General features: G+C 39.5%; 1 protein-coding gene across 34 annotated transcripts in view; it reads left to right on the top strand.

Moving 5' to 3' along the window:
• The window catches only part of ZBTB20 (zinc finger and BTB domain containing 20), a 504,648-nt gene that overhangs the window by 357,295 nt on the left and 126,520 nt on the right, over positions 1 to 20,833 (top strand). For all 34 annotated transcript variants that reach the window (XM_088158952.1, XM_088158933.1, XM_088158947.1 and 31 more), the window contains one exon: positions 412 to 467. The gene's annotated coding sequence lies outside the window, so the exon portion shown is untranslated. The remainder of the gene's footprint in view (positions 1 to 411; positions 468 to 20,833) is intronic.

Here is a 20,833-nt window from a genome sequence, read left to right as displayed (position 1 = left end):
GATCAAGAAGGCGAGTTCTGTTTCGGAGTCCTGTATCATCTGGCGTGACTGCTAAGAAAGATGCAGTTCAAATCTAGCTTTTGTGATAAGAGCATTTGTCCATAGGAGCCACAAGCCTATTTCATGGAGACTGTTGAACAGCCACCAGAGCATATTTAGTCTCTGGTGGCCTGGAATTACCCCAGGACTGTAAAGTTTCTCAGCGATTACCAGTTTTCTCAGCTACATAGTTCTGGGGTCTACCTGACCCAAGATCTATTTTGTTTGTAAATTTAAAACATTTCTTTTCCTCTCCTGTGGGAACTGTCACCTTATGTAAGTCTCCTTCATCCCTGTTTTATACTGTTATGTTGGTATCATTTAGTGTGTTTATTAACAATTTGATTTCCTTTTTTCTTTTTCTCTTCTCAGATTACTCACAATCAGCTTGTGGCCTTTCTCCAGAGGAGTCTTTCCTTGTCTCTTGTGTAAGTATTTGTAACATTTTGTACATTTGTAAGTTGTGCCTTTTCTTCGAATTCCGTCAGAGTCAGCCTGGGGCCCCTGTTGCTTCCCATGGCCACAAGACTCAATACTGAATTTTTATTCTAGTGCAGTCCAAGATTTTAATGCAGTGTCATCTGATGGGACCCAGATTGTAGTTCAGTGACATTGTGCGATTGATTGATTGATTGATTGATTGATCGATCTGAAATCTATATGTGCATTTCTGGATGACAATATGGAAGATTTCTGTTTATATATGGGGATATACATGTTCTGATGGACATTATGTTGTGTTCTAGTTCAGAATGAAATATAAAGTATTCCATGCTGTGCAAGTGCAAAGCAACTAGCATTGTAACCTATCCATGCTGAAGTTTGAACCTGTGGTGTGGGAGCCTTCCCTACCCAGTCCTGGCTGCTCTCTGAGCTGCTCTTCTTATCTGAGTAGATTAAATGTGCTGTATTCTTATTGACATGCCACAATATCAGGATTAAAAATTTGTCAGCGATTTCTTTGGAAGTTGTTATGCAGAGTTCTTTTCTCACCTAGTCATATTCACTTGAGTTTGGCTGCTGCCATGTAGTTTGGTGATTTGCTGACCTTTTTAACTGAAGAAAATACTACGTTTTTCCAGATAATTGTGTTTTCAAGACCCAGAACAGGAAGAATTAATTTAATTTTTAAGTTTTCTTTTTTTCCTCTTTGGGGGGAATAAGGGATGAAGCCTTTGGGAGTGTTTGCTATCATTTGAGTTTTAATTTTGTCAGGTTCTGACACACGATGATTTTGCATATTTGGTACAAAAACTTACATTTTTCTGGGATTCCTTCATACATATTGGCAGTGAAATCTAGTGCTTTTGAAACAATGACTCTTCTTGTTGAAATATAAAGGGAAATATAGCACTACCACTTCATAATATTTACTATAGTTAAGTAAAGACCAAAGTTTTCCGAATGTCCACCAGCATTTTAAGCCACTGTTTTGGGATGTCCAAGCTGAAGCTATTTAGTGAATGCCAAAAATAATGAGGCCTTTTAAATTTAGGTTTAGAACTCTATGTCCAAATACACCTGGACTTTGTGTTGCTTCAGATCTCCACTTTGCAATTTAAATTCATGTCTCCTACCTGTTCAGAGAGAAAAGTAGATGACTGTTAAAGTGCTGCCTGGAATTAAAAAAAAAAAAAAGTGCAGTAAGAGAAATAGCTCTTTCGTATTTGGGAGAGGAATTAAACCTGCAACTCTGTAAACTTATGTTCAAGTTGTGTTTTGATTGTTGGAATTTCTTGAAAGGGATGCAAAAGTGCAAATGGACATTCATAATTGTTTCAAGGTACTTGCTGAAACTATGAAAGAGCGTTCTTTTCCTGATACTAGACCTAAAATATGTGGCTTTAACATTTAAAGTTGACCCACTACTTTTGCAGTGCAGAAGAAATTGGCACGATGCCTTCTCCCCTACCCTGTGGGCAAAAAGATGAGATTTGCTGCAGCGGCTGCAAAACATGATATGACAATACCAGCTCTCAAGGAGACATATTTGAGTTGACCTATCATGCCTATGGTGTCTCCATATTTCTTTCCCTGCTCCTTTGCCTTTCATTATAATGTGTCCCAAATCTGTAATTTACAACATGCTGCTCCGGTTTTGCTCTGATATATTTGCTACAAATAAGTAGGAGCTTATGGATGTCTATAGCTGCCTGTGGCGGTGTCAGGCCTGCGAGATGAGGGGAGCATAGGCACCCACAGAATGCAACATGGCTTATGCCTAATGTGGCATTTATCTGACTCAGAAAGGCAATTGATTAGAGGCCCATCGGACCTTTGGCATCATGTATTATGTATTTATCCGGCAGGGGCAGTTTATAACAGCCTCTGACAAATCCTATTACTTTTGTTGCAGGACTTCATAATATCAATAAAAAGCATTAATGATACTCAGGGAGGGGAAGTGTTAACACTGCTTGTGTTAAGGCTTCTCACAGCAGTGGCAAAACCATTTATGTCTGTGGCAGACACCATGTGCCTTCAACATTTGCACAATGCACCAGTTTAGTGTTGTTCTACCTCTGCAGGGCAAGGCAGTTAGGTGGTAGCAGCAAGCTGGCTTTATGATAGGTAGGCATGTGGAAACTTGAAGCTGAAATACCTCTTCGACAGTGCTTTGCTGTGTGACAATGCATTTGTGGCTTTCCATCTGTCTGCCTTTGTTTTTTGACATGTGAGATTAGAATCCCATGTTCACTTGCTTCTTTAAGTCAGGCTTATTCCACGGCCAAGAAGGGCTTCTTGATGCTCCTCCATTCCTAAATTAGCAAGCTCTGTAGGAGACCTACTATATTTCAGGCATGTCTAGTCCTGTACTGGCTCTCCCCTTTTCTTCTGGAAGGCAGGTCCTTTGGGCCGTTGATAGTCTGGGTTCTTTTTGGTAACAGAAAAAAAGTAAATGGGACATTTTCGCCTTAGAAGCTCTTAATGTACCTGTACATGTACAAGCATGTTTCTGATCTAGATAACTGATTTGTTCTGCCCTCTGTCTCAGTGTCCAGCACTGGGATCTCTTTTCATATCCCTTCCCACAGCTTGCTGATGATTCAGTCATCATCCTTCTCCCAGATGTTTCACACATGTCTGCTTAATTATATGGCATCAGGGTTTTGAAGGTGGAAGGATTTCATAGATCTCTCCCCCAGACTATATTCCCACTGAAGAAGAATACAGTTAATCTCTGCTCCCCTTGAATATCCTCAGGACTTTGAGAGACACTGGGATTCTTTGTCAAAACCATTATTTTCATGGAAGAAGTCTTCCAACCAGCCTGTAGCGGTATTGACATTACTGAGGTGCTTTACAGTAGGAGAGATAGCTACACTAGGATAAATAGCTATAGCAGGACACTTCTTACAATTCTTTTACTTCCAGAGAACTACTTGTTCAGATGGAACCCATACAATATTGAAAAATTACCTGCAATTAGCGTTGGTAAGTGCAAATCAGTAGCAGACCAAAGTTATCCAGATACAAGGAAGTTGCAGGACATGTTAACCTAATTCCGTGGATATCTGTCCATCTTGTTTAAATAGATTTCTGGTGTAACCAGATTGTACTGAGCTCCAGCATCATTCCTATCAGACTTAGCACTGATGCTAATTCTTGGTAGTTGACATGCTAGTTTAAAAACGGTTAAAAAAAAAAAAGAGAGAAAGAAAAAAGAAAATAAGGAAAAAAGTGCAGAAAAGTACCATTTATTCCCCAACTTCATGAAGATGTATTTGGTCAAGTAATGATGACCCAAGGGAAGCTGAGAGGCATCTTACTGATCTCATCATAGTTATGAGAACCATCCATCATATGGTCAGTGATTTGTATGTCAAAAGACACCCGGCAGTATTCCAGCCTACCAGTAGACAGCTTCTGAGAATCCTTATTGACTTTATCAGACATGATGATGCTCTTTGATATCTATGTATATGTCCCTGCTTTGGTACTTGTTCCCCACCAAACTGTCGTCTGTTACCACTCTGAACCATTATCATGAAATAGCAACTCATTAGCCCCCTCTGAATCCCTTTGTCTGGTTCTGTGCTTAGTGTTGTTTTGCGAATGAGGAACAACAACAGTGATTGCTACATCAGGAACAGGGAGAAGGCATCTTTTCTCAGGTTTCTTAAGAAGCTCTCCCTTACTAGAGAAGAGGATAACCTCCAGGTCAAGCTTATTCATTAATCAGAAATGAACATTTTCAAAATGCCAATAAAGTCTACTTCAATAAGCCTTACGTTTACAACAGCTTTCAAGAGTTAGCATTTTTCAAGACTTATCATAATTAATGTAATAAATAGACACGCAAATTATCCAGAAGAATCGGTTGGTCTCCTTCTGAAAATAAGGAGGTTCAGGAAGCGAATGGTCACCTAAACAGTAATCTGAGACCGGAAAGGAATATTTTTTCCCCAGCTATTATATGTCTCATGAAGGAAGGGAATGTTCCAAAAAAGAAAACAACATGGGCGGAGGCAAATGAGAGGAATGGTGAAACAGCCTCAAAATGACAGCAGAACTGAAATTCTACTCTGGTATATTTATAGAAATGAAACCATATAACTGAGAGTACACCTTGGGATGAATGTTCTTGAGCAGTGACACAATTTTAAGCTTTATTCTTTATCTGAAGATGTAGCCATCAAATGAACTTAAGCAATAGATGTGCATGGGAAAAAAAACCTCATTATTTAAAACAAATCAGTCAAAGTTCACACGTTTGTTTTAAAATACCTGTCATAACAATTGACCAAATATGCAGAAAACTCAAGATGTAGCCAGATTTACAAAAAGAATCAAAATTTGGTCCCAGTTTTTCATTCAAGCATTAGTTTAAGTCTTGACGTTCAAATTGTTTAGCAAGTAATAAAGGCTGCACATTGCTGTGAAGTTGATGTGTGGATTACAATAGAGGCATGTGTGCAACCTACAGTACCTACGCTGATGCTGGATGAGATTGAGCTCAAGATTGGCCAGCATGACAGCTGAAAATGTCACACCTTTCTGCCGTTATGCATACTAGCAATCTCCTTGTTCTGAGCTATTTTCATTTACTTAGTGTAATATAATGTATTGAGTGTTAGCTTTTTTAAAAATATTACAGAATACAACAGAAGAAAAAGGCACTTTAACTAGACAGTTGTAGGAGCATAATATTTTAGATTTAACTAGAAAAAAAAAGAGAGAAAATGGAGTTGTTCAATGCTTACCCCACACTGGCATAATTTAATATATTTGGATGGAAAAGACCACCTTTCTGAAGCAGTGGCAGCATTTCTTACGCCAATCATCAAAATATTAAGACAGACCAGTTTATAAGGTTGAAATCGCTGTGCAAAATGGTAACAACTACAGAGTGTGGCAGAGTTCTTCAGAATATTCCCTTTGTAGTTATGGTAAATTATCTTCCAACTTTGGCAAGCACATTGCTGTTCTACAGCTATATCACCAAATGTCTTTTTCTTTTCCAAGGTTTATTATGAGTCTTTCTCCTAGTGCAGAAATCCTCTTTGATGTATCCTGCTTCAGCATCATGTTGTGTATCTGTCTCCATCAAATGTATAAGCTAGATACAGTACCAAGAACACGTTGTGCTGGAGGAGTGGTTGTTATAAAACACAATATCCAGAAATGGGATGTTTTCCAAAAGTCACCTTTTGATCAAGACATCGTAGATTTGTCTATTGAAGCTGGCACCAAGATATGAATACTCAGGCAGGTGAGACACCACAATGGAAAATGAGCTTGTAAGAGGATTTCCTGTATCTCCTTTTCCTCTCTGACACACCCACTTAAAAAAGAAGCAAATCATCTGCCGTGTAGCTCTTCTGTGTGCCATTACACAGGTGCAGACGTCAAAACATATGTGAGTAGTCTTCAGGCCATACTTCATGAAGGCTGTTTTGTCTCTTGGTGGGAATGGGAACTCTTAGACATAAAAGATCGCAGTGTATTGAGAAATAATGATTATTTCCTATAAAGTTCTTGTTCGCTGCTGAAGCTTTCCATCATATTGGATAATACCATGCTGCATATGGTTCACAAATTCAGCCCCCCAGCTAATATTGTCATTTCATGTGTTTGCATGCCCAAAATATTAGATTTTTTGCACACTATCAAAAGCAAATGCTTTTGGATCTGAACAGATCTTGCTCTCTCCCATTCTATTGTACTGAGCTTTAAGTTTAATAGAATAGCTGTATCAGTTTTCAGAATGATGTTTTTTAAAGTTTTAGCTTCTTAAACATACTCTAAACAGCTTGAATTTTCAAAGACAAAATTGAAATCCCGACTTGAAATAGCATGCAATTTAGAAGTATTCATGCTTCACCCAATCACCTAAGTAAGGATCAGTTGCAACATTTGGATCTGAATTTGTATTTAAATTTCATATTTGTCCATGTTCACTTATCCTGGATGTCTGTAAAGAGATTAATTGCTTTTCAATTTTTGCAGTAAAGCCACTTCTACATAAAAGACAAAAAATAATGTGTAACATTGTGGATGCTCTGCAATATGCACTGGAGGTTGTGAAGGAGAACTACAATGTATGATCAGCATATAACCAGCTCTGAATAATGATGGTTTTCAGACACTGTTTTTCAATTTTTGCATTTAAAAAATCTTCTACATTTTAGGATTTAGGGCAAATTTTTTGTGTGAATGTCTGTGCATGCTTAATATGGTCCAGTCATGACATTAAATACTTAAATTCTGCCACAGAAGACTAAAACAAAAATGCAGCTTCTCTTCCAGTGAACTTTAATGGAAAGGTAGAAATGTTAGTCATTCAAATACTTGCAGACTGAGACATGCCTCAGGGAAGATTGTCAAAAATCCTGTTTTTTCTTAACTTGTTGAAAATAGTTTGGCAGATGTTTTATTGTGGAGCCTGCAATTTAATCTCACGTGGATACTGTGACTTCTGTGGCAATGTCTTCACCTTCCCTTCTAGCTTGTGCCAGTGCAACCTTGCCACTCTGATAGTGGGCAGCCCAATTTTTCCTATTGCAGGAATTTACAAAGTGTCATAGCCTGACTGGATCTAGAAAAGCACGTAGTGTGTTCAGAGAGAACCAATGCTTTTGTGAGTGCTTCTGATCACCAAGTATTTCTCCTCCACATCTTACTTTAGCAGCATTTTCTTGGGAGGCAAGGTCCAGAATTCAAAGGCATTCAGCACGATTTTGTAGATGAATGGGCATCCTGTCCTAAGAATATTTTAAAAGCACAAAACTGAGCTAGATATTTACGTAAACTGTCCAAGTAAACTGTTGAGACAGTTGTAGCATCCTTGAACATCCCAAGGAACTGAGAGAGAAATAACACTTGAACATTACATGTGAATGAGAACTAAATATTGTTAATGAGCAATTTATTGGTGCTGATGGATCTTTTTATAGCTGTTAAGCATGCCCCCATTTTTTCCTCATATTTGCCCCCTCCCTTTGAGGGGCCTTGTAAAGAAATGTTACCTGCTCCACCAAAATCTTGTTAGATAGAAAAAGGTATTTTATTTAACCAAACAACTGGGGAAATACAGCCCTCACCTTACCTAATAATTCTTTCTTCACCACTGCTCAATCTCCCTTTCAGGTAAGCAGTTGCTCACCTTACAGTCCTTTTGCAAATCTTTATCTACACTCATAATTTCCCTTGTGATACTGTATCAAATGCTCTACTGATAAATTAAATTTACTGTGTTTCCTTTGTCTGGATAATCAGTTATCTTATCAAAGAAAGTTATCTGGTTAGTTGACTGCAAACTACCTTTGGCAAACTCATGTTTTGTTTCATCCCATTTTCCATTTACCTACCTTTCTTTTCCATTTCTTTTCCTTCAACATTTGCTGCACTCATGCTATTGAAGCTCCTGATGTTACATCAACATCAAACAGATGTGAGATCAGAATCAGTTTCAATACACTGTAGTACAGCCTTGCAAAAGCCTGTTCATTCTCATGACTGCAAAAAGCTAAGTTCTCATCTGGCAGACAAGTACAACATCATTTTTTATTTTTCATTGTCATTATAGCAAAGGGCAGGTGGGCTGATTTTGAACCTTGGTTGGTGAATGTTTGCAAGGATGTGCAAAAGGGTTTCTAGAGATAGAATCAGAGGCATCTACCTGCACATTAGAGTGCTTGGGCACTTGCATTAGAAAAACCTTAATGTATGTATCAGTAATGAAAATCTTAATTAAGAAAGCTGCATCACTGTCCATGAACAATCTTTCTTTCTCTGTGTGTGAAGCGCTTTGTGTATTTCAGCATCTACCTGGTCCAGACAGACAGAGCCCTCAAAGAGTGTGTCTGGCAGATCTCTTGATTTTTAACAACTAGCAAATAGCAAACTCTTATTCTTCTTTTGTCTCAACACTGAAACTCAGAATAGTAGGGCATACAGCATAACTTGGAGTTTGTTTGGACTTTTTCTATGATTTTTCCCGCTTCATTGTAATACTGGTGGGTTTCAAAGTCCAGTAGCATTGATTGGAACTGAATTATGTCACTTAGAGCTGCCAAAATGTGCACAGACACCTATTTACCCAATAGTGTATCTTTTCCTTTAGGAACAATACACTTTCCTAGACCATGTTCTATATGCACAACAATGTACACTAATGGGTGTGGCGACTGTGATGTTAATCTCCCTAAACTCAGGAAATTTAGAGTGAAGGTTCCCAGAGCAATCTTGCCTCTGCCCCTTGCTTACGATAGGGTCTCTTTACTGATCCCTTGGCTTTCCAAGGCAGACAGTACAGAGAGAAGACAGGGCAACAGAGAGGAACTGCCTGAGGTTTTTTTCCCTGTAATTGTATCCCAGTGACATTTGTTTGTTGAGCACCTCTTTTATGTTTGATGTGGTTTGAAACCCCTTTAGGAAAGCCCTCCAAGCAGTGGGCATACAACTGATTTATAGGTGTACTGACAGAAGCACAGAGTGTAAGGTAGGGAAGAGTGTATGCACGCATACGCACATTTGCCTGAGTTGTATCTTTTGCTTCCAGATGAGTCAGCCTATCTTCTCAGATTCACTGTCGTGTCACTGACAGTGGTGGTTTCTGTGGATTCACACCTGCATGGTAGGAGGAGATGTCCCAGGAAAAGCAGGAGCGGGAGATACTGCTATTTACTTTGAGAAAGAAACAACTATGGAGTCTCTTGATGTCTATACAATTCATCAGAGTTGAGACCCATATAAAAACTACACATGCAGTGACTTTATTTTTTAATTTTTAAAAAGAATTCCTCCAGTCTGACAGAAGAGTTCATGCTGAGGCCAGTAGTTCATGCAAGGCACAAAAGCTGCATATGCCTTTATATTGTTGTATTAAAAAAAAACAGTTCTGAGAGTGAAACCCATGTAATCCAATAATCCCTCAGACTACAGCTGCTGTTTCAGCCATCATTAGTATTTTCAAAACCAACACTTGCTTCCCTAAGACATCAGAATCTGAAATATTCCAGATTAAATGAAGTGGAATGGAAATATGATTAATGGACTGGAACATCCCTCTTGTGTGGAAAGATTGGGGTAACTGGGCCTGTTCGACCTTGGGAAGAGATGTCTGAGAGGGAATCTTGTAAAGGTATATAAGAGCAGCAGTATGTCCTTGTGGCCAAGAAAGCCAATGGGATCCGGGGATGCACCGAGAAGAGAGCTGCCACCAGATCGAGGGAGGTGATCCTCTACTCAGCCCTAGCGAGGCCACATCTGCAGTGCTGTGTGCAGTTCTGGGCTCCTCAGTACAGGAGGGATATGGAGCTCCTGGAGCCGGTGCAGCAGAGAATGACAAAGATGATTAAGGGACTGGAGCATCCCTCTTAGGGAAGGCTGAGGGAGCTGGGCCTGTTCAGCCTCCAGAAGAGACAACTGAGAGGGGATCTCAGCAATGTCTGTCAGTATCTGAAGGGAGGGTGTCTGGGGATGGATCCAGGCTCTGCTCAGTGGTGTCAAGCAGTGGGACAAGAGACAATAGGCAGAAACTGATGCACAGAAGTTCCACCTGAACGTGATGAAGAACTTCTTTATTGTGGAGGTGACAGAGTACTGGAACAGGTTGCTCAGAGAGGTTGTGGAGTCTCCCTCACTGGAGATATTCCAAACCCATCTGGACACAATCCTGTTCCGTGTGCTCTGGGATGACCCTGCTTCAACAGGGAGGTTGGACCAGATTATCCATTGTGGCTCCTTCCAACCCACCCAGTCTGTGATCCTGTGAAATGGCTGATTCTTCACTGCTTGGTATCAGGTCAGTGCATTTCTATCTAGGCAGAATGTAAGTGAAGAATCACCTCCAGTCTGGTTTGATGCCATTCTATACCAAAATGCAAATATGCTGTAATTAAAACTGTCCCCTTGTCTTCCTGCAACAGCTCAATCACAGATTGCAAGAATAGTATCTTTATTTAGCCTTTTTAAATTTTTATTTTTTTACTGGTCATTTACGCAATTGGCTGTCTACAGTTAGAAATGTGCAGCTCAGTGTCTGGAAGAATATTTAAGAAAATAAAGATATTTTAATGTGGTAAAAATCTTGGTATTCCAAAACCAAATGGTTTCAAACGTGCTGGTGCTGCTACTTCTCTTTCAGGACTATGTGCGTGTCAAGTTTGATGTTTTAAAACAAAGCTGTGTTATAATTATACAAGCATGTTTGAGAAAAAAAGGCTTATGGAAAACTTAACAGCTGGAAGCTGTTTTTTACATACTTGGATGACTCAAAAGCAGCTGAATGGGCTTTTGCAAAACTTTACCAAAAATGACATTTCTGGATTGAGACAAGGCATGAGAAATAGCAGCTGGAAAGGTAACAGTTTCATAAAGGTATGAGCAAATATAGACAGAGATTATTTAATTCATCGACTTCGACTATACAGTCGTTAATGTAATGCTATAAAAATAAAACAATTCATATTTATATCATTTTTCAAGGATTTCAAAGATCTTTCCTAGACTTTAAGGAATTAAGCTTTGTAGCTGAGCACTAATCAAATGTTAATATTCATATTTCATTGGAATACCTCATATTCAAGCAGGAAAACAAAGACATAGAGAAAGGTAGAGGGTTTGTCAGAGTTTGCACGGAAAGAGAAGACCACATTTAGCACCCGTGCCTTCGGATTGCTCGGCTTGGCAGTGTGGGAGCACACTTGGCATCAGGGAGCTCCTGGCTTCTCTCTCCCTCTGACTCCCACTTCAGCTTGTAGCTGACGAGCCTCTCTCACACACATGGGCTGGGCTCAGGTACCCAGCTCCCTTCTTTCTGTCTCCACACTTCATTCCCAAAGGCAAGTCTGCCAAATTCTGGTTACTGTGATTGTGAAGCTTGACTGCATTCAAGTATCACCCCCATTTCAAGTGTGCATACACTCCTCCTTTCCCCCCTGTTCTCGAGGACTGTAAAGGTGAGAGAGCTGTCACCAGAAACCTCTTCTGGGGTCTTCAGTGCATAGTTCAGTCTATAACTCTCTAACAATCACTTTACTGTTTGAAACCTCGGTCACTGAGTAAATATGATTTTACTGCTGCTTAGTTTGGATGTTGAACTGTATTGGAGGAAACTGCTGTACTTTCATACTGAATTTTTTTCAGGGTGGTGTGTGTGAAAAATAACACAAATAGGAGTGGTTTTGGATGGTCACACTGAGCAGTCAGCAAGAAGAAAAGTACAGTATGGTGAAGGGAAATCTGTTTGTAGTAAAAGCAGTATGAACTTTACTAACAGGACCAAGAACATGAATTTTTCACTTTAACTGCAGCTGTAAAACTCCCTCCTGATGGTGGGGAAATTACTTGATGTACTGTTGTTGTACCTCAATTTCATCTTCATGATATCAGCCATGACCCAGCTCAGCAGAATATCATTCCTCTTGAAGTTCAGATATTGGCAGAGGTTTTGTAGAGATGCTTTTCTAACATAACAAGCTCACTCCTTGTCAATGTTAAGAGTGTCATTGTCTTAACTTTCCCAATTAAACAGGCTTTTATGGCTTTCACTTTTTTAACTTGGCAGAATCACCAGTTCTGGGAGCAAATATTCGGTGCTGCCCTGTGCATTATGCAGATTTCCAGTAGCAACCTCAGATTAAGAATTTGGTATTGATATTTTCAGTGAGACATAATTTCATTTTCTCAGCACAGTTGATCTGAGCTGCTTAAGAAATGGTAATCATGAAACATTGCATTCTTTTCAGGCACGTTTACAGTAGCCCTAGATTGGTTACATTTAATCTGCACCTAAACTATGAATTTACATGAGGAAAAACTTGAATTTAGCCAGGTAGGAGCACCTAACTCCACAGATTCCCTCGGCAAAAGCAGATGTCATCAGTCTTTTCTCAGCTTTTCAAAAGTTTTGGCTATGTGCCCTATATATTGACCATTTTGCTCACGAAGGGCTTCAGGTTTTTTTTTTCCCTTTATCATTTCCACTGTGAGCTGTCTAGTGTTGCAGTGGTTCTCACAGGAATCTGTCCTTATATTCCTGCCAAAACCAGAATCACAGCCTAAGCCAGCCTTTAACTGGGCATTAGAAGGAAATGACACTCTTCTCATTTTGCCAGCAGTATCACTTCCTCAGCTTCACAAATAATTATCTGTTCCAAAACTTTTCCATTATTATGTTTAAGTGTTTTGCAAGTCTTATAACTAAAAAAATTCAAACGCTGAGCAGTGTTATTTTGCGCATCTCTCCTTCTTGTGTGTGAATATCCTAAGCACCAGGAAGCAGCAGGTTCATGGATCTTTTTGTCAGAACTCTTCAGTTCTTGCTTTCTGAGCCATCTTTTAGATTGTATGAATTTTGAATATTTGTTGGCTAGAGGATGGTGTGTTGAGAAAACCGCATAAGAAAAGAGGAGAAGAACTACCAAAAGGCAAAAACCAGGGAGTTGGGTAGTCTGTTGAAGATAAATCCTTTCCTAGAGAAAAAGTTACATCCTGTAATGCCCAGGTCAGTTGGGTATAATAGCATTGCAGGCTGACAAATTCTCTGTTTTTCTGCTAACTTTTATGAAGAGAACTTTAAAAAATAAGCTGAACAAACAAAAAAATAAACCCAGAAGATTTATTACAACTGCATTTCAACTATGATTGAAGTAGGAGAAACAATTCAGTGTTAGAAAGTATTTCCTGTTATAGACCATACAAGAACTGGCATAATTTAAATAGCATGGGTGCATATGGGAGGCATTTAGGAAGCAGCAGAAACTTCACAGCATCCTCTTTGCTCCTACTCCACTCCATCAGGTTTTGTTCTTCAGCTCAGCTGCCTTTGCAGGACTGCATCTTAAGGTGTTGCCAATTTTTGGCTGAAAGTTTTCAGACTGTCACTGAAAAAAGAAAGAAAACACAAAAGTTTCATTTTTCTTGCCTAATTGAAGCAGCAAAGTTGGTTTGGCTGTTTTGGTGTGAGAGGCAAAGCAGAAAATACAGCCCCTCCATTTAAAATAAAATTAATATTTTATGGCCCACTTTGCACACGTGAGCCAAGGAGGCAGGCAGAACAGGTTGTGAGAGAAAGAGGCTGCGAGGAGAAGCAATGCAATCTCTTGCACATCATAAGCAACAGTATGACCCTTTGTACAAAGTTTTGTTGAGCTGGCACAGGAAGGCTGTGCTACCTCTGTTTGTGTGGTCCACCTGCATGTATGTGCTATTTGTGAATTTGTGAACCTTCCCCTCAGTCCATTTACAGTTTGCCCAGGGATTTAGTGGAGTTTTGCAATCTCACAGAAGTCTGGCTCGTCAGATGTAACATTAAATGAAATTGGTTTGTATTGCAACAGGATTGGTGGGAGGATCAAAGACTTGGTGTAAAATAAAAGGAGGTTTTTGGTTTCTGTTTGCTGAAATGTTTATATTTCCCTTATTTTTTTTATTAGTGTATATTAAGCAATTGAATTCTCCAATAGTATGCAAAAAAACTCTACCGAAGTGGTTATTAAAGAAAGCCTCTTCAGTTACTCTGACAAGGGCTGAGTGTTACTGCTATAAAGGGTCTCAGAAACTGTGTTCTTTTAAGGATGATCAAAAATTAGTTTTGAAACCAGAGGTGTGCACCTAGACAACACAACACATCTGATAATTCTGGTTTAGTCTGAAGAGGCTGGGATCAGCTACAAATTTGGCAGATTGTCTCTCAGGTCAAGAAGTAGTTCTGATTTACAAATTTAAAAGCCAAATTCTGTTTTAGTATTTCTTAAATGTCAAAACAATCCCCTGACCTTGAAAATTACTTTCTCTGTATACTTTTAGGGCTTTTAAGTAAGAGCTGGGCTTTTTTTCTTAGCGAAATATGGTAGCCTGTTAGTCATCGAATCTGAGAATTTAGAGAAGGGAGGGTGACAATAACTTCTTTCTCTTTGCCAGTGCAAGAATGGGCTTCATTCATATCAATGGCAACTGGAGGGAAAAAGACGTGCTAACCTTTAACTGTGCTTCCAGTTTATTTCCACAATGTACACTGTGAATTCTCCAAGCATGAGTCCTCTGTCTGCAGCCTTTCAGACTTCATAATAATAAGAAGAGGGAGGACAAGTTTCTCTACTCTCTTTCAGAACTTAACCTCCAATGCCTTGATTTCGGTTTGTCCCCACCTAAGCACTGCAGGAAGGTAAAGGCCACATTTAGTGCAACTGGCCAATTGCACACTTCTGTAACCCAAACTGATCATTCCTGGTCCTTAATAATATGATTGGTTGAACTTAAATATGGTATTTGAGCAGCCCATTTAGTTTGCATATCTCCAGTATTCTCCTTTTCTAGAAAGTAATTTTGCCACTTCTGAAATTTTGATGAAAACTGGAAATATGCCCTTCCTTCATCTCTTCTCAATCCATCTCTTCTTCTCACTCTTGTATTTCCTTTAGGAGAGGAGATATTTTTGTAGTGGCCATGTTTCCAGCAGAGCAGAAGCAGCCTGCCCTTCTCACTGTGAATGAGAAATTGCATGGGAGGGAGCAGCCTGAAGCCCTTTTCTGTCCCCTGAAAGTCGAGCATAACTCATCCTCATGGCTCCCAGATGCTGCTGCTCTATGCAAAACTGACTTCAGATCTTTTTGGTTCTGATAAGATGAACCCCAAAACTTCTTATGGTGTGGGTTCTGGGCTTCTTCTGCCTCAATTATCCATAGTATCTAATGTCAAGGCATTCACCAAGACTTTCTTCCCAAGCATTTGCAATTACTAAGTGATTTTTAATGACTTAGCTTTTCCTGGATTTCTGTGAAATAGGGAGGTCGTATTTTCAGCACTTAGCTGTAGGGGAAACTGAGGCATGGGATGAATCTGTATTTAACAGAATTCCTAAGCACATAGTTCTTTGAATTTAAGGGTCATTTGAAGAGGTTTTCTGAGAAGTCATTTGAAATATCTGCTCAAGTTGTTTGTTGAAAAGCATCTTTAAAATAATTGCTTGGTGTTTATAGCAATCAATTAATTAGGTACCACTGTTATGTAGCAATGGAGAAACTGAGGCATAGCATTTGTTTAAAGGTCAAGCAACCTGACAGCTTATGCTCACAGAGTTAAGCAGCTTTCTTTTCTTAGTCTTTGTGGTTAGTCTTTCTCCATGTAGCTGACCATTTAAAAGATAGAGCAAGGCTTTTTGGAGAAGAGATTAAATTTGGCAGTGTTGGCTGTAGTATTCCAAGATGATGGTTATTCAGCCAGTTCACAATGTAGTAGTATAAATTATTGAGCATATTGAAAGTTAAAAAGTAATATCTGCTCAATAATATGCCAACTTAATGTAGAACAAACACCTACTGCTGATCTGTAGTTAAATTATTTAATCTAGAAGTAATCTACTGTTCAAACCAGTTTTGAAAATGGAGTAGTCCTATCACTGAAAATAATTAATTGTTCAAACCCATAGGGCTAAATCCAGCAGTGACCTAAATGATAGGAGGGAATTACACATTGGACATCAGTGTGTGGGAAAGTGAGTAACAAAATAATATATGTTGCCCTGGTTCTCTCTTATCCTGGCCACTATCATACATTTTTGTTGGTAGGGTTTTTTGCTGGGGCTGGCTTTGTCCCCTAATTCCTCCCTACAGCATTTGAGTTCCAGCACTTTTATGATTGTTTCACAGGGAAAGTTGGTAGAGGTTTATGTTTTCTTTGCCCTGCATCCATTTACACCCAATCTGTGACCTGGCACGGGGCGTGGGCCCTGGCTGGCTGTATGGAAGAGTTTGGCTCAGCAAGGCTGACCCCACATCCTGCAAGGGGAGCTGCCTGCCAGAGCACTCCTGGTGAACTCACTGGAATTGCTACTGATTCATCCTGATGTGGAGATGAGCAGATCTCAGGCCAGTAGCCCTCAGTGATGAAGTGTTTCCAGCATCACTTTTCAGGAAAAATACCAAGCCCCTTTGATGAGGGAGAAAAAAAAAGGGTTTTTTTTCTCTCTATCTCCAAACATATCCACAGAACAACATGGGGGAAAGGAGAATAGCAAATATTCAATGGGGAATTTTGTCTTCATGTTTTTCTTCTTCAAGAAAAAATTCCACACACAAATCAAAACAAGATGGAGCCCTGGAGCCCCACCTGCTGACTTGAGGGAACCGAGAGAGGGAAGAGAAGATGCCTGGTCGTGTGCCAAGCATTCAGCACTGGGCTTGTAGCACTGTGATGTGGCACTTGAAGCTCTAGGGGCCTGGAGCCAGTGATACAAATGCAACAAGAACTCTCATGAAAATGAGCCTCTTAACAGCGTGTGGAGCTGGTCTGTGATGGCCTCAGGAAATCCCCCTGGCTAGACAGGGCCTTTTTATCCACTACATTGCTCTGACTCAAAGAGAAATCTCACGTAGCTTCCTCGACCAGAAACTGAGCATGCATATAGTCTGCAGCATAGGGCTTTGGAATTTCCTTATTTTCTGGTAGTCATTCCCTTCCTTCTGCTCTGAAGGAGTGTGCCCTACCTTTCTTTGTTGTCTCATCGCCCATAGGGTCCAGTGCTGCAAGCACATGGTGCATCCTCAGTCCTCAGCCATCAGGCTTTGTGCTGTCCTTCCTTTGTGGTCAGACCCTCAGCTGATGGGCACTGGCCTAGGGCTGCTGGTTGCAGTTGGGATTTTCACTCCTTGGACATTTGGCCCTTTAAAGGCCTGAGAACTGCTTTTAATAGCACCACAACTGGCAACACTTGTTTTCAGGCTCAGGACCATCTATGAGCAAATGCTTGCGTATTAATTACAACAAAGAGCAAATCTACTTGACATTTGATTTTGTTTTTCTTGTTTCATTGCAAGCTTGAAAACGAGCTTTTGCCAACGGAAAAAAAAAATCAAAATGCATTTCACACCTTTTTTTTTTTTTAACTTGAAATAGGCCCCTTGAAAAAAATGACATGCTAAACACCAGCAAGAAAATGATTATTTGGACATATGGCTCCTCTTCCTGAACTATGCAGAGAGGTTAGATAACACTCTTTCACATCTTAAAAGACTAGACTGCTGCTACATTACTAACATATTCTTATGTAATAATCTGGCACTGATAATACTTTACCCAGTCCCATTAATGTAAGATTTATTTATGGTTTGGTCAGTTATGAGGTTTGTTGTTTGGGTTGTTTTTTTCAGATTATCTTCTAATTTGTTGGGTTTTTCATTACAATGTCCAGAAGTAGAATATAGCATAGCATAGAATAGCATAGCATAGCATGGCATAGAATAGAATAGCACAGAAACATACGGTGGCTCTGTCTTTCAGGAGGTTTTTGCATTTGTATGGATTGCTTCTATTAAACACTGCATGATTAATACAAAAGTAAAACTAAATTTTAAAATCTAACTCTTACATTAAGACAAACTTATCTGAGCCCATCCATTTACTTTTCAAATAAAACTGTTTCATAAAGTGAAAAATCTGTAAGAATTAAAATAAAGCTGTCAAACCATCTAAATGAAATATCACAGAAAGATTGTCACTGCCCTTGGCTCAACAGATGTTGGCAGTGATGTAAGGTCTGGAGGTGCTTGCAGAATGCAGAGCCATATAGGTGAGCTGGCCAGAAAACAGCAGTGTCCCACAGTGAAAGTATTCGCAACTTTGGAGTATGAGAATGAAACTTTATGAAACTTTTTCATAAAGAAACTAGCTTTTAAAAGACTAGGACCACCACTCCTCCAGTGGGTTAGGGAGCATTGGAGCCTCTTCATTTTGAACTAGAGTTTCTATCCTCAACCCAAGAAACTTCCCTGATAATATTTTCCTTTAAAATTATGTTTACCACAATTTGTTTCATGTTCAATGACAGAGTTCTGCCATGGAAAATTGTGGATTCACAGGATCCTGGAAAAATAAAAATCAGAAAGAAATTCCTTAAGTCATCTGGGTCCAACCCTCACCCTGCTCAAAATACAGCTGATGAGGATGAGGTTAATTTTTTAATCAGCTTATTCATCTATGCATGTATGTATGTGTCTTTTTCTATACCCATTTTAGAAGTACTTATATCCTACTGTCCATTTTTTCAACAACTCTTTCTGAAACTTGAGATTTTTAGAATAATTTTAGTTTCTCTCACTGATAAGCAGAAACTCTTATCAGAAACTGTCCTGAACAGGAATCAATGTGCAGCCACTGTACCTGAATCTTGCTGAACCTGGTTCATTCCTTTCATTGCAAGACTACTTTGTTTAGTGACAATGAGTTGTAGGGGCTTAAATATCTCACCTAAGTAATAAACTAATGCTGTTACCAAGGACTAGCATTGACTATTCTTAGACTGAATCCTGTTTTTGCAAAGGAGGGGGACCCCAGTTCTGCTACCCTGCATTAATTGCTGCTGTTTTTTGCACATGGGATGTTATACTAGATGGAGCAGTGGTCTAATCTGATGTGGCAGCTCCTACATTTTTATCTTGTAAGTGCTTTTCTTACATGAATTAATTCTGAAAACACTCTTGTGACGTTACTCATTGTTATGATTCCCATTTTAGAGACCATGTGTCTGATTCTTAATTATACTAATTCTTCCTTATGCTGGTGAGATTCTGGATCTGTGAAAGGGTCTCCCAACAGAGGGAGATGGATTGCAGAAATGTCAATGGCAAAATGAGAGTTCATTGCCCTCTAGCAATTCTCTGTTTCTCTGAGGTTAGAGAGAAATATTGGAAGACAAGTATAAAAGTGGTTCCGTTGATTTTTACTAAGGGCTACACAGGAGTTGCATAGCTCAAGCCTGTAAGAGGTGTTGCATTAGCCAAAATTAAATTATTGAGATTGTTGACACTTCTTTCAGTGTGGCCACAGTCTTATCAAAAGAAAGGGAAAGCCACCTCTGCTGGCCCTTCTTTTCCTTTAATCAGGATACATTATCAGAGAATTGACATACTACCTCCCCCAAAAAAACTCAAAAACAAAACAATAACCCCAGAAGGAGAGGCAGTGAGCTTGAGGGAGGGAGAAAGAGACAGGTTTTCCCAGGAATTAATACCAAGCCGTTTAAAAAGTAGTCATTATGTGCTGTAACCAGAAGGACCTTCTGTCTTTCTGCATGATAAAACTACCAGTGAGATGTATTGCAAGATAATTAGGAGCAAACAGACAGGAAAAATGAGTGATGTGCTACTCTTCATTTCCTGAGCCAGTCGTGTTCCAGTCACTGTGCAAGTTGCAGCTCTGTCTGTGGAGAGAGTGGAGTGGGAAATCAACCCTATCTGTGTCTTCTTCCCTCATGGCTTCACCCAGCTGAAGAATGCGATGGACAATTATATTTGCTACAGAAAAGAGTCAGAACTCTCCACCCTCCTCTGGGTTTTTGGCTTCCCACTCTTATTTATATCCAAATCTAAGAGGTGAAGTGGTATGTGCAGATAGAGACCCTTTTTGCAGCTGTCCCAAAGACAAAACTAATGGTTGGACAGAGAAAACAAAAGGCCTCAGTGGAGTTATTTTGGTGGCAATCTCATGTTTTTGGCATGCTGTGGCTGTACAGCTCCCCAGACTGCAAGCAATGTTGTTGTTCTTACAAAGGTTTTGTATAGAATGAGGAATATGAGAATAATTACAATTTTTCCTCACCGTTGAGCCTATGGAAAAGCCTCCTGAAACAAGGCATCTATAGATAAGAGAAAGGCTGGAAGCAGAGGCACAATACCTGTCACCTCCAAATACAGGGAGTAAGATTTGTGACTATGTGACAGCACCAAAGTTAGCAAGAGGAATATGTAGCATGTTTCCCATCAGCGTTTAGAACAGAAGTGGGGCAGATGTCCGCTTTAAAGTTCTTCAAATTGGAATTATAATTGTCTACCCATGAAGCTATGAGAGAAAATTAAACCTTCTGACACCCTGAAATACTTATGCTTCTTTCAAAAATCATAGAATAAAATATAATAGAACAGAGCAGAATAGGCTGAATATAACACACGATGCTGTTTAAATAATTTTAATTTTAGAGTAGAGATGCAGTTGGTAACAATAGTATGGATCATGATAGAGGGTAGAGAGTTAATGTTTTCAAGTGTTTAAAAATCTTTGGAAGCCTTCACAATAAACTCCCTTATAAATGTACAGAAAACATGTTACCTGTAAAAATCCTGTCCTCATTGATCTGCTTTTTAACTAGTGATCAGATTTCCTTATTTTTTTGTAAAGTCACACTTTCAAAATGTTACATTTTGACCCAGTGCAGCTGAGGAGGAGAAAAGCAGGAGTTTTGCTCTTCTTGTGTCATCTCAACCAGATGTTTTATGGAGTTCCCCTAGGTTGCACTGTTGCTTTTCCAGTGAAGGCAAGGGGGTTGCACTGGTCCCTAGGAGGATATGGCTCA

The sequence above is a fragment of the Sturnus vulgaris genome, chromosome 2, assembly GCF_052056855.1.
Source record: "Sturnus vulgaris isolate bStuVul1 chromosome 2, bStuVul1.hap1, whole genome shotgun sequence".
NCBI classification, from domain to species: domain Eukaryota; kingdom Metazoa; phylum Chordata; class Aves; order Passeriformes; family Sturnidae; genus Sturnus; species Sturnus vulgaris.
The sequence above is the reverse complement of the archived record's forward strand: the minus strand, read 5'-3'. Positions and strand labels throughout refer to the sequence as shown.